The 14,893-nt window shown below is 45.1% G+C and overlaps 1 long non-coding RNA gene across 2 annotated transcripts in view; it reads right to left on the bottom strand.

Moving 5' to 3' along the window:
• Nucleotides 1-1,038: 1,038 nt before the first annotated feature.
• Nucleotides 1,039-14,893, bottom strand: part of LOC138745043 (uncharacterized) — a 59,268-nt gene continuing 45,413 nt past the window's right edge. For both annotated transcript variants that reach the window (XR_011345996.1, XR_011345987.1), the window contains exon 2: nucleotides 1,039-1,219. This is a non-coding gene — a long non-coding RNA (uncharacterized lncRNA). The remainder of the gene's footprint in view (nucleotides 1,220-14,893) is intronic.

Genomic DNA, 14,893 nt, shown 5'->3' with positions numbered 1-14,893 from the left:
ATCTTGTATTTATATGGAGAAAATAGCATGCCGTTTGTATGATAATTATGGATTTTTAAATTAAGATGTGGTCACCATTTAGTAATATCTTAAAGTGTCTCCAGAATTGAGGACCATCGCCTCCCCAAGATCGTGTTATATGGCAAGCTCTCCACTGGCCATCGTGTCAGAGGTGCACCAAAGAAGAGGTACAAGGACTGCCTAAAGAAATCTCTTGCTGCCTGCCACATTGACCACCGCCAGTGGGCTGATATCGCCTCAAACCGTGCATCTTGGCGCCTCACAGTTCGGCGGGCAGCAACCTCCTTTGAAGAAGACCGCAGAGCCCACCTCACTGACAAAAGACAAAGAAGGAAAAACCCAACACCCAACCCCAACCAACCAATTTTCCCTTGCAACCGCTGCAACCGTGTCTGCCTGTCCCGCATCGGACTTGTCATTCACCAACGAGCCTGCAGCTGACGTGGACGTTAAACCTCCATAAATCTTCGTCCGCGAAGCCAAGCCAAAGAAGAAGAAGAAAGTGTTGAATAAGTTTTTTTATTGCCCCTTGCTTGGTATTCTGAGGGTGGGTGGGGAGGGGGGAGGGGTTGGTTGTAGTTTGTTTTTGTTTCCTTTATTACATTTTCTGTATAAGTTTTATTTTGAAAAATTTAAATAAAGTTGGAAGAAAAAGGAATTGGGCATGCCTTATGTGCCATCTCCTTTCTCTTTGACTTCCTCTAGTTCTTGCATCCTGGCGAAGCTGCTCCAACGAGGAACACAATCTGTTGGCCACCATGGGTTTTAGCAAAAATCTGATGATGTTGCCAATTCTTTGATTCTAGACCTCATTACAGCATTCTTTGATTTATGCGGTTGACGCATTCCTGGTGAAACAGTTTATGAAGCAAAATGTTGCCAATTGAACAAATTGGGCAAAATGCCTTCTCAGAAGTGTATTCCAGAGCACAGGAAGGGTCATGCTATTCCTTATATTTATTATCAAGTGGCTATGGAGGTTACAGTGAATGGAGAACTAATGGCGAGGCGTGCTAATTTTAAACTTCCGTACTTTTTACTTGTTTACGTTGTGGAAAACAAAAAGTTACAGGAGCACAGGGTCAGCTGCAAAGGAACAAATGGAAGGATGCATGGATAATGTCTTTGAGATGAATCTCGTTTGCTCCTCTTTCTTGCCTTGATGGTGGCGCTGTATTAATCGTGCCTCTTTGTGTGCCTGAAAACAAAGGAAAGGTTTTGGTGTATTTTGTGTACATGGCAATAAAACTAAATCTTCAATGCTGATTATTTTACAAAAAAAATAAACCATCTGGCAGGATGGTCATCCATCCTTGAGGTTAGTAGTGTTATTATTTTGTTAGGTTCAAGGTGGAGTGCTTTTTTGTTTTCCAGTTCAAAAGTGCAAAGAAGTGATCTGATTTTGTATTTAAAGATAAAAAAAGACCTGTTCATGGATACTTAATTTTTCCTGAAATTTAATTGGTACTTTCACGAATTAACCATTCTGCACACTGCCGACTGAAGTTGCATCTCCCACTTTTCATTTGGTGGAAAAATTATTTCAATTTAAAAAGAAATAGCTTTATGGGTTAGAGAAGCAAACACCAAAGAGTCAAAGGCACTGGAGTGAAAATTAGGAAACTGAGGAATTCTTGGACAGAAAAATCCCTGCCATCCTGAATTCAAACAACCGGCACCCTCAACCAACCGGCAAAAAAAATCGCAGAACGTAAATGGGTAAAAAAGTACAAAAATTTAAAATTGGCATGCCTCACCATCAGTTCTCCATTCACGCAGCACGCAATCTCAAACAACTGGAAAATTCACCAACCCCAGTAATTGCTGAATACCTGTATTTCAATATGTTATCCAGGTCACATGGTAGAATTTCCTCATATTAATAGCCCACATTCCCAGCAAACGAATTCCATCGGTGTCCCAATATATCTTGACTTTGAGATGCAATCACTATTCTATAATTTTGGGATGAAAGTTCCTCATTCTCCTTACTTGCCTTCATGCCTCAAAAAGCCAACGCACGGGCTACGTGAGACCAGTTTTGTTATCGACTACCACATTCTGTTAATATATAGTAAAATCTGGGGGACTGCACCAGTGATGCCTATCATCTGGTGCTTTATCTGTTCCTTTCATTTCATTCCAGATCTAGCTAAATAAGAATAGTAAACGATTACCAAGGCTGTAAGTGGTCGTGCCTCCTTATAACCACAACCTGCTTCTTTCTCAACGTGGAAAACTTTGCCAGGACTGTTTCAGTATTTTATACTTGGCAGAGGAAAAAAATTGTGATGAATATAAGCCATTGTTTAACTTGGCAATAACATTTGAACAACAAAGTGTTCTGTTTTGAATATTCCAACTAATTTACAAATGGATAAGCATCATTCAGCCAACTAGACTCATACAGCTATGGAGTCATAGATTTATGGAGCAGACAACAGCGCTGTTAATTACTGAGTCGCAGTAAACATCCAGCACTTATTTCATTCGTCCCATTTTATTTTCTCCACAACTCAGTGAGCTTCTACCATTGCTTATGTTTTGAGTTTATTGTCACTTCATAACCGGTACATTAAGAAAAGTTCATTCTGCGAGAAATCCAGCAAGTTAATTTTAACATGCACACACCAGAAAGTTCTACATTTAAAAAAAAAGATTTACATTAAAAAAAAAATTAGACATACAGCACGGTAACAGGCCCTTTGGCCCACAAGCCCATGCCACCTATTTACACCCAATTGGGAGGAAACCAGAATACCCCGGAGGAAATCCACGCAGACACTGGGAAAATGTACAAACAGATAGCACTGGATTCGAACCCCAGCTGCTGGCGCTGTAACAGTGCTGCACTAACAGCTACGTCACGGTTGAATAGTTGAGGAGCAAGAGCACATTATTGTGTGCAGTGATGCATTGGGAAAAAAATCAATTAGCACACAGCAAGAGCAAAATGGGATCCCTATGGAGAGGTTAATTCAGGAGATGATGGATGTGTGGAAGAAACTGTGTTTGAGCTCATTGATGCACGATTTCACATTTTTGAATCATTTCCCTGAGAGAAGGAGGGAAAGGGGGGTGAAGCTGAGGTGAGATGGGCTCTTCAGTATGTTGGCAGTCTTTCTGAGGCAGTAAAAAGTGTAGGTAGAGATGATGAAGGGGAGGGAAGTTACATGTGATATTTTGATCTCCATTTACCACATTTTGCAGTTTCTTCCAAATTTGGGCAGAGCAGCTCCTGCACCATGCAGTGATGCATCCAAGCTTATAGGATGTTGTTGGCACACCTGGAGCTGGGTACATTTCCCCGACTGGAGGTCCATGTCAGCTCATTGGAAATGTTTACTCCCAAGAACTTGAAGCTTGCACCAAAAGAGGCAACACACTCTCCTGGATATTTGCATAACCTCCAGCTGCGCAAAATAATTATCAATGACTGGAAAACTATCATGGTCCTTTTCATAGAAACCCATGGGCAACTCACTAGATGGTTTCATGTTGAGCCTCTGCCTCAAGGCCGACTAAATTCACGGTGTTATGCGCTGTTAGACAGAACCAGACACACACAAGGTAAAGACTGTACAACAGGCTTTAATCCACAAAGACTTCCACAGAGCCAGGCTGGCTGTAGCTGCAGTAACTCTGTGAGCTTTGGGAGGCCGGCACAGGCTTATATCCCGGAGGGTGATTGACACCTGACCGGGTGGGGCTTGATCCTTTCAGACTGACTGATTGACTGCCGGCCAGGTAATGTCCTGTCCCCCTTACACTCCTGCAGGTACAGAGGTTTCCCCCTGCAGTGGGCACACACGGAGAAAAATTCAAACTTACCCTTTGATGGAGCAGCCCCAAAAGGCTGTGCTTGTGAAGAGAGGCGCCTCATAGGAGCTGATGGAGGTGGTGCGACTGGTGCCATAGCATCGCTCACCGAGTTGACGTCTAGTGAGGAAAGGTGACCCCAGAGCAGGTAGGAAAGTTGATTGGGATGTTTGCAGCCAACCTTAATGCCCAGGCAGTAATGCTTTCCTGCCAAGTACGTTATCAGCATTTTAAAAATCCTGCTCCTGCATCTCAGGCTGATGGCATCACCAAGATGTCATCAGCCAGCCCCTAGCCAGCCGCTTGCAGTGGCAGTACATTCATGATGTGTAGTGGAATGCTGCACTCCTCTGCAGACATTACCTCAGAGAGGGATTGGAGTCAGCACCTTGGAGCCAGTCAGGGAGCATTCATGAGTGCAAAGAATCTCCACTTTTACATTTGGATTTTTTTTGCTTTATGAAGGGGCTATTGGAAAGGTTTCTTTGGGCAGTTCCATATATGTTTTCTCAGGCGTTGATCTACACTAGAATTGATCCCCTGGATCTCAATTAAAAAAAAAGCCAGGACATAGAACTGCAAGAAGGTGCCCTTATTACTACCATCTTTGTCTATTTTGAATGTATTTCTGTAAATGCTTTGTTCTCCATTCTGCAGGCAATTTCACATACACCACATTTAAATAGTATCATAACTTACTTTTGTGCACTGAGTACTCTACACTAAATTAGTCTTTGCCCTTATTACAATGTTTTGACTCCAACCAATAAGTTGGTAAACATAAGTCACAGCAGGAACTTTCCTTGTTTGTTCTGCAGTTTCGTGACCTGTTAGTAAAAATTCGTCATTCATTATCGGTGCCACGAGCTAGTCAGATTAAGAATAACAGGATAGCAAGAATGAATATGTGGCTTGAACTATAGTGTAGGAGGGAAGGCTTTAGATTCTTGGAACATTGGATCCGATTCTGGGGCAGGTGGGACTGGTACAAACAAGATGGTCTGCGTCTGGGCAGGGCTGGGACCAATGTCCTTGGGTTTTTTTTTGCTAGCGCTTTTGGGGAAGATTTCAACTAATGTGGCAGGGGGATGGGTACCGTCTAGAGAGTCAGAGGGGTGTAAAAAGAAGATAGAAGTAAAAGATAACAAGGTGAAAAGCAATAGTGACAGCCAGGTAAGACTGGGGCGAAAATCAAAAAGAGATATATATTTCTTCTTTTCTTTGGCTTGGCTTCGCGGACGAAGATTTATGGAGGGGGTAAAAAGTCCACGTCAGCTGCAGGCTCGTTTGTGGCTGACAAGTCCGATGCGGGACAGGCAGACACGATTGCAGCGGTTGCAGGGGAAAATTGGTTGGTTGGGGTTGGGTGTTGGGTTTCTCCTCCTTTGCCTTTTGTCAGTGAGGTGGGCTCTGCGGTCTTCTTCAAAGGAGGTTGCTGCCCGCTGAGCTCTGAGGCGCCAAGATGCACGGTTTGAGGCGATATCAGCCCACTGGCGGTGGTCAATATGGCAGGCAGCAAGAGATTTCTTTAGGCAGTCCTTGTACCTTTTCTTTGGTGCACCTCTGTCACGGTGGCCAGTGGAGAGCTCGCCATATAACACGATCTTGGGAAGGTGATGGTCCTCCATTCTGGAGACGTGACCCATCCAGCGCAGCTGGATCTTCAGCAGCGTGGACTCAATGCTGTCGACCTCTGCCATCTCGAGTACTTCGACGTTAGGGGTGTAAGCGCTCCAATGGATGTTGAGGACGGAGCGGAGACAACGCTGGTGGAAGCGTTCTAGGAGCCGTAGGTGGTGCCGGTAGAGGACCCATGATTCGGAGCCGAACAGGAGTGTGGGTATGACAACGGCTCTGTATACGCTTATCTTTGTGAGGTTTTTCAGATGGTTGTTTTTCCAGACTCTTTTGTGTAGTCTTCCAAAGGCGCTATTTGCCTTGGCGAGTCTGTTGTCTATCTCATTGTCGATCCTTGCATCTGATGAAATGGTGCAGCCGAGATAGGTAAACTGGTTGACCATTTTGAGTTTTGTGTGCCCGATGGAGATGTGGGGGGGCTGGTAGTCATGGTGGGGAGCTGGCTGATGGAGGACCTCAGTTTTCTTCAGGCTGACTTCCAGGCCAAACATTTTGGCAGTTTCCGCAAAGCAGGACGTCAAGCGCTGAAGAGCTGGCTCTGAATGGGCAACTAAAGTGGCCATTAAATATATAATGTATATATTTACATAATGGTAAAAGGGATACGAATGTGGCTAAAACAAGTCTGAAGGCCTTGTGTCTCAATGCAAGGAGCATTCATAATAAAGTGGATGAATTGAATGTGGAGAAAGGTATTAAGGACTATGATATAGTTGGGATCACAGCGACATGGCTTCAGGGGGACCATCACTGGGAGCTCAACATTCAGGGTTACTCGACATTCAGGAGGGATAGATAGAATGGAAAAGGAGGTGGAGTAGCACTGTTGGTTAGAGAAGAGGTGAATTCAATAGAAAGGAAGGACATTAGCTTGGAAGATGTGGAATCGATGTGGTTAGAGCTGCGAAACACGAAGGGGAAAAAGACACTAGTGGGTGTTGTGTACAGGCCACCTAACAGTAGCAGTGAGGTGAGGGATGGCATTAGGAAGGAAACTGGTAATGTGTGCAACAAACGGACTGAAGTTTTAATGGGCGACTTTAATTTACATGTTGATTGGGTGAGCCAAATTGGTAAGGGTAAGGAGGAAGAGGATTTCTTAGAATGTCTGTGGGATTGTTTTCTAAATCAGCATGTCGAGGAACCGATGAGGGAATACCCGCATGGTGTGCTGCCTACCTGGTGCAAGGGTACGAAATATCACAAATTGGGTCCAAAATATTCTGAGAGGAGAGGGAGAGCAGCCTGATGTCTTGGTACATGTGGTATAAACGACATTGACAAGAAAAGGGAGGAGGTAATGAAAAGGGATTATAGTGAGCTGGGACGAAAGCTGAAAGACAGGAACACTAGGGTGGTGATCTCGAGATTACTACCTGTTCCAAATGCAAGTGATGAAAAGAATGTAAGGATAAGGAAAATGAACGTGTGGCTGAGGTGCTGATGTACAAGGCAAGGATTTGGCTTCTTGGATCATTGGGATTTCTTTTGGAAAGGCATGATCTTTACAAGAGGGACGGGTTGCACCTAAATCCAAAAGGTGTCAACATTTTGGCAAGACAGCAGTGGGGCAAGGTTTAAACTAATTTGGCAGGGGTATGGGAACCAGAGTGATAAGGAAAAGGGTAGGGAAGATAAAGTAATGGCCAGGAAAAGTAAAATAGGAAAAGTAATTTTGGGAGGAGAAAGTAAAAATCAGATGGTGCAGTGAGTTTTCGGGTCAATGATAGTGTTAAGAAAATTACAAAGAAAAATAGTGGGCAGAAAAATCGAAAGAAAAGGTTACAGAAGTCACTAGATATTAAAAGGACAAAGAGCATAAGGGCACTTTATCTGAATGCCCGCAGTATTAGAAATAAGGTTAGTGAACTTGAGGCGCAAATCGGTACCCATGCCTATGATTGGGTAGCCATCACGGAAACATGACTACAAGGTGACCCTAAATGGGAATTAAACTTTCAAGGGTATCAGGTGGTGTAAAGAGATAGACAGGATGGTAAGGGAGGTGGAGTTGCACTCTTAATCAAAGATGAGCTCCAGGCAGTAGTGAGGAATGATATAAGATCTAAAGAGCATAATGTTGAGTCCATTTGGGTAGAGATAAAGAATAACAAAGGGAAAAAAATATTGGTGGGTATTATCTATCGTCCAGCATATAACAATAGTTTAGTGGCACAGGAAATTAACAGAGAGATAAGTGAGGCATGTAATAATGATATGGCAGTCGTCATGGGGGACTTTAATTTCCACATAGATTGGGAAAATCAAGTTGGTCGTGGGAGTCTGGAAGAGGACTTCATAGAATGCATCCGCGAGAGCTTTCTTGAGCAGCATGTTAAGGAACCCACAAGAGAAAATGCTCTCCTGGATCTAGTGGTGTGCAATGAGATAATGATGTAATAGTCAGAGACCATCTGGGAAATAGCGATCATAGTATGATTGAATTTCTCATTCAGATGGAAGGGGAAATAGTTAGATCTAAAACTAATATATTATGCTTAAACAGGGGTGACTACCATAGGATGAGGGAGGAATTGGGCAGAGTGGATTGGGAGCACAGGCTAATTGATGAAACAGTTGAGGAACAGTGGAAGATTTTCAAAGAAATATTTTGTAATGCTCAACAAAAATATATTCTGGTCAGGAAAAAGGGCAGCAAGAGAGGGAAAAATCAACCGTGGTTAACAAAGGAAATAAAGCAGAGTATAAAATTGAAGGCGCAGGTGTACAAAGCTGCAAAGTGCAGTGGGAAACTGGAAGATTGGGAAAACTTTAAGAGGCAACAAGGGGTTACAAAGCGGGTAATAAGAAATGGGAAAAAGGACTATGAAAGTAAATTGGCACAAAATATAAAAACAGAAAACAAAAAAATGTATAAATATATAAAACGGAAGAGGGTGGCCAGAGTTAACATAGGACCCTTAGAGGATGAGAAAGGAAAACTGGTGGCAAAAAATGAGGAAATGGCCGAGGCATTAGACAAATATTTTGTGTCAGTCTTCACGGTGGAAGACACGTCCAGCATGTCCAAGTGCGGAGTTAAGGATGCGAATGTTGGGGAGGGCCTTGATAAAATAGTTGTTACAAAGGAAGTAGTGATGGAGAATATTCTCAGCGACACTAGGTATTATTCTATTTAGTAGAATCCTAGCGAAGATTTTGCCTGCAATGGAGAGCAACGTGATTCCCCTGTAGTTTGAGCAGTCTGATTTCTCGCCTTTGTTTTTGTACAGGGTGATGATGGTGGCATCACGAAGATCCTGAGGCAGTTTACCTTGGTCCCAACAAAGCTTGAAAAACTCATGCAGTTTGGCATGCAGAGTTTTGCCGCCAGCCTTCCAGACTTCTGGGGGGATTCCATCCATACCTGCTGCTTTGCCACTTTTCAGTTGTTCGATTGCCTTATATGTCTCATCCAGGGTGGGAACCTCATCCAGCTCTAGCCTTAGGGGCTGTTGAGGGAGCTGGAGCAGGGCGGAATCTTGGACTGAGCGGTTGGTACTGAAAAGAGATTGGAAGTGTTCTGACCATCGGTTGAGGATGGAGATCTTGTCGCTGAGGAGGACTTTGCCGTCTGAGCTGCGCAGCGGGCTTTGGACTTGGGGTGAGGGGCCGTACACAGCCTTTAGAGCCTCGTAGAAACCCCTGAAGTCGCCAATGTCCGCGCTGAGCTGTGTTCGTTTGGCGAGGCTAGTCCACCACTCATTTTGGATCTCCCGGAGTTTGCGCTGAAGATGGCTGCATGTGCGACGGAAGGCTTGTTTCTTCTCTGGACAGGACGGCTTTGTAAGGTGAGCCTGGTGGGCAGCTCGCTTCTTTGCCAGCAGCTCCTGGATTTCCTGGCTGTTTTCGTCAAACCAGTCCTTGTTTTTCCTGGAGGAGAAGCCCAGTACCTCTTCAGTGGATTGCGGTATGGTAGTCTTCAACTGATCCCAGAGGGTATCAGGGGACGGGTCCGTGAGGCGGGTTGCAACGTCGAGCTTTGCTTTGAGGTTTGCCTGGAAGTTTCCTCTCGCTTCGTCTGACTGCAGTTTTCCAACATTGAACCTCTTTCTGGGGGCTTTATAATATCTAGTGTCGCTGAGAATATTCTCCCAGAATCACAGTGCGGCTTTCGCGCAAACAGAGGAACCACTGACATGGTCTTTGCCCTCAGACAGCTCCAAGAAAAGTGCAGAGAACAAAACAAAGGACTCTACATCACCTTTGTTGACCTCACCAAAGCCTTCGACACCGTGAGCAGGAAAGGGCTTTGGCAAATACTAGAGCGCATCGGATGTCCCCCAAAGTTCCTCAACATGATTATCCAACTGCACGAAAACCAACAAGGTCGGGTCAGATACAGCAATGAGCTCTCTGAACCCTTCTCCATTAACAATGGCGTGAAGCAAGGCTGTGTTCTCGCACCAACCCTCTTTTCAATCTTCTTCAGCATGATGCTGAACCAAGCCATGAAAGACCCCAACAATGAAGACGCTGTTTACATCCGGTACCGCACGGATGGCAGTCTCTTCAACCTGAGGCGCCTGCAAGCTCACACCAAGACACAAGAGAAACTTGTCCGTGAACTACTCTTTGCAGATGATGCCGCTTTAGTTGCCCATTCAGAGCCAGCTCTTCAGCGCTTGACGTCCTGCTTTGCGGAAACTGCCAAAATGTTTGGCCTGGAAGTCAGCCTGAAGAAAACTGAGGTCCTCCATCAGCCAGCTCCCCACCATGACTACCAGCCCCCCCACATCTCCATCGGGCACACAAAACTCAAAACGGTCAACCAGTTTACCTATCTCGGCTGCACCATTTCATCAGATGCAAGGATCGACAATGAGATAGACAACAGACTCGCCAAGGCAAATAGCGCCTTTGGAAGACTACACAAAAGAGTCTGGAAAAACAACCAACTGAAAAACCTCACAAAGATAAGCGTATACAGAGCCGTTGTCATACCCACACTCCTGTTCGGCTCCGAATCATGGGTCCTCTACCGGCACCACCTACGGCTCCTAGAACGCTTCCACCAGCGTTGTCTCTGCTCCATCCTCAACATCCATTGGAGCGCTCACACCCCTAACGTCGAGGTACTCGAGATGGCAGAGGTCGACAGCATCGAGTCCACGCTGCTGAAGATCCAGCTGCGCTGGATGGGTCACGTCTCAAGAATGGAGGACCATCGCCTTCCCAAGATCGTATTATATGGCGAGCTCTCCACTGGCCACCGTGACAGAGGTGCACCAAAGAAAAGGTACAAGGACTGCCTAAAGAAATCTCTTGGTGCCTGCCACATTGACCACCGCCAGTGGGCTGATAACGCCTCAAACCGTGCATCTTGGCGCCTCACAGTTTGGCGGGCAGCAGCCTCCTTTGAAGAAGACCGCAGAGCCCACCTCACTGACAAAAGGCAAAGGAGGAAAAACCCAACACCCAACCCCAACCAACCAATTTTCACTTGCAACCGCTGCAATCGTGTCTGCCTGTCCCGCATCGGACTGGTCAGCCACAAACGAGCCTGCAGCTGACGTGGACTTTTTTACCCCTTCCATAAATCTTCGTCCGCGAAGCCAAGCCAAAGAAAAAAAAGAAGAAAAAAAGAGTGATGGAGAAACTAATGGGACTAAAGCCAGACAAATCGCCTGGTCCTGATGATATGCATCCAAGGCTTCTGAAGGAAATGGCAGAAGTTATAGTTGATGCATTGGTGGTCATATACCAAAATTCCTTGGATTCTGGGCAGGTCCCGGCAGACTGGAAGACAGCAAATGTCACGCCACTTTTTAAGAAGGGATGTACGCATAAGACTGGAAATTATCGGCCAATTAGCTTGACGTCTGTAGTTGGAAAAATGCTTGAAGCCATCATTAAAGATGAAATAGTTAAACTTTTGGAACGTAAAAGTTCAATCAGGCAGACGCAGCATGGTTTTAGAAAGGGAAGATCTTGTTTGACAAACTTGTTAGGAATCTTTGAGGACATAGTGGGTGCGGTGGATAGAGGGGAACAGGTTGATGTTGTATATTTGGATTTCCAGAAAGCTTTTGATAAGATGCCGCACAAGAGACTTCTCAGTAAGTTACAGGAAAGTGGAGTCCGGGGAAGTCTATTGGCCTGGATTGAAAATTGGTTGTCTGACAGGAGGCAGAGAGTCGGGATAAATGGGTGTTTTTCAGGTTGGCAGAGAGTGGTAAGTGGGGTGCTGCAGGGGTCAGTGTTGGGCCCACAACTGTTCATCATTTACATTGATGACTTGGAGGAGGGGACAAAATGCGGTGTAGCCAAGTTTGCGTGCGGATGACACCAAATTGAGTGGAAGAGCAAATTGTAATGAGGATGTGGAGAGTCTGCAGAGGGATATAGTTAAGCTGGATGAGTGGGCAAAGGTCTGGCAGATGGAGTACAATGTTAGTAAGTGTGAGGTTATCCACTTTGGCAAGAAAAATAAAAGAGCTGAATATTATTTAAAGGGTGGAAAAACTACAGCATGCTGTTGTGCAGAGGGACTTGGGAGAGCTTGTGCATGAATTGCAAAAAGTTAGGTTGCAGGTGCAGCAGGTTATTAAGAAGGCAAATGGAATGTTGGCCTTCATCACTAGAGGAATTGAATTCAGGAGTAGGGAGGTATGTTGCAACTGTGTAAGGTACTGGTGAAACCGCACCTGGAGTACTGTGTCGAGTTCTGGTCTCCATATTTGAGGAAGGATACACTGGCTTTGGAGATGGTCCAGAGGAGGTTTACTAGGTTGATCCCTGGGATGAAGGGGTTGACTTATGATGAAAGATTAAATCATCTAGGATTGTATTTGCTCGAGTTCAGAAGAATGAGAGGAGATCTTATAGAAACATATAGGATTATGAAGGGTATGGATAGGATAGATGTAGGAAGGTTTTTTGAGCTGGCCAGGGAAACCAAAACGAGAGGACAGTCTCAAGATTCGGGGGAGTAGATTTAGGACAGAGATGAGGAAAAATAGTTTTTCCCAGAGAGTAGTGAATGTTTGGAATTCTCTAACCAGGGAAGTGGTTGAGGCTGCCTCATTAAACATATTTAAAATTCGGTTAGATAAATTTTTACATGATAGAGGAATTAGGGGATATGGGGAGAAGGCAGGTAGGTGGAGTTAGGTCATAAATTAGATCAGCCATGATCGTATTGAATGGTGGAGCAGGCTCGATGGGCCATTTTTGGCCTACTCCTGTTCCTACTTCCTATGTTCCTATGTTCCTATGTTACACGACATTCTAGACTGGGTACTGAATAATCTTCTTCTTTGGCTTGGCTTCGCGGACGAAGATTTATGGAGGGGGTAAAAAGTCCACGTCAGCTGCAGGCTCGTTTGTGGCTGACCAGTCCGATGCGGGACAGGCAGACACGATTGCAGCGGTTGCAAGGGAAAATTGGTTGGTTGGGGTTGGGTGTTGGGTTTTTCCTCCTTTGCCTTTTGTCAGTGAGGTGGGCTCTGCGGTCTTCTTCAAAGGAGGCTGCTGCCCGCCAAACTGTGGGGCGCCAAGATGCACGGTTTGAGGCGTTATCAGCCCACTGGCGGTGGTCAATGTGGCAGGCAGCAAGAGATTTCTTTAGGCAGTCCTTGTACCTTTTCTTTGGTGCACCTCTGTCACGGTGGCCAGTGGAGAGCTCGCCATATAATACGATCTTGGGAAGGCGATGGTCCTCCATTCTGGAGACGTGACCCATCCAGCGCAGCTGGATCTTCAGCAGCGTGGACTCGATGCTGTCGACCTCTGCCATCTCGAGTACCACGACGTTAGTGGTGTGAGCGCTCCAATGGATGTTGAGGATGGAGCGGAGACAACGCTGGTGGAAGCGTTCTAGGAGCCGTAGGTGGTGCCGGTAGAGGACCCATGATTCGGAGCCGAACAGGAGTGTGGGTATGACAACGGCTCTGTATACGCTTATCTTTGTGAGGTTTTTCAGTTGGTTGTTTTTCCAGACTCTTTTGTGTAGTCTTCCAAAGGCGCTATTTGCCTTGGCGAGTCTGTTGTCTATCTCATTGTCGATCCTTGCATCTGATGAAATGGTGCAGCCGAGATAGGTAAACTGGTTGACCGTTTTGAGTTTTGTGTGCCCGATGGAGATGTGGGGGGGCTGGTAGTCATGGTGGGGAGCTGGCTGATGGAGGACCTCAGTTTTCTTCAGGCTGACTTCCAGGCCAAACATTTTGGCAGTTTCCGCAAAGCAGGACGTCAAGCGCTGAAGAGCTGGCTCTGAATGGGCAACTAAAGCGGCATCATCTGCAAAGAGTAGTTCACGGACAAGTTTCTCTTGTGTCTTGGTGTGAGCTTGCAGGCGCCTCAGATTGAAGAGACTGCCATCCGTGCGGTACCGGATGTAAACAGCGTCTTCATTGTTGGGGTCTTTCATGGCTTGGTTCAGCATCATGCTGAAGAAGATTGAAAAGAGGGAATAATGGAGAAGGGTTAATTAACAATCTTGTTGTGAAGAACCCCTTGGGCAAGAGTGACCACAATATGGTGGAATTCTTTATTAGAATGGAATGTGACACAGTTGATTCAGATACAAAGGTTCTGAACTTGAAGAGGGGTAACTTTGATGGTATGAGATGTGAATTGGCTAAAATAAATTGGTAAATGGTACTTAAAGAATTAATGGTAGAAATGCAATGGCAATTGTTTAAAGATAAATTGGAGCAAGTACAACAGATGTACATCCCAGTTTGTAATAAGAATAAATCAAGGAGGGTAGCGCATCCATGGCTAACAAGGTAAATCAGAGAGAGCGTCAAATCCAAAGAAGCAGCATATAAATTAGCCAAAAAAATACTGCTGATAATTGGGAGAAATTCAAAGTTCTGCAGAAGAAGACAAAAGGATTAATTAGGAAAGGTAAAAGAGACTATGAGAGGAAGCTGGCAGGGAACATAAAAAATGACTGTAAACTTTTTTTTAGATACGTTAAGAGAAAGGGTGCGGTTAAGACAAATGTGGGTCAGTTGTGGACAGAAATGGGTGAGTTCATCATGGAGAACAACGGTCTGAATGACTACTTTAGTTCTGTCTTCACCAAGGAGGACATAACTAATCTTCAGGAAATTGTTGATGATTGGGGACCTAATGTGAGGGAGGGAATAAAGGAAATAATTGTAAGTCAAGAATTTGTATTAGTTAAACTGTCGGGATTAAAGGCGGATAAATCCCCAGGGCCGGATGGCCTACATCTAAGAGTGCTGAAGGAAGTAGCCCAGGAAATGTTGGATGCATTAGTGATAATTTTTCAAAACTCTAGATACTGGATTAGTTCCTGAGGATTGGAGGGTGGCCAATGTAACCCCACTCTTTAAGAAGGGAGTGAGAGAGAAACCGGGAAACTATGGACCAGTTAGCCTGACATTGGTCATAGAGAAGGTGCTATAATCAGTTATTAAAGATGCAATCGCAGTACATTTGG

Source organism: Narcine bancroftii, chromosome 1, assembly GCF_036971445.1.
Source record: "Narcine bancroftii isolate sNarBan1 chromosome 1, sNarBan1.hap1, whole genome shotgun sequence".
NCBI classification, from domain to species: domain Eukaryota; kingdom Metazoa; phylum Chordata; class Chondrichthyes; order Torpediniformes; family Narcinidae; genus Narcine; species Narcine bancroftii.
This window is presented reverse-complemented; position numbering and strand designations above follow the sequence as displayed.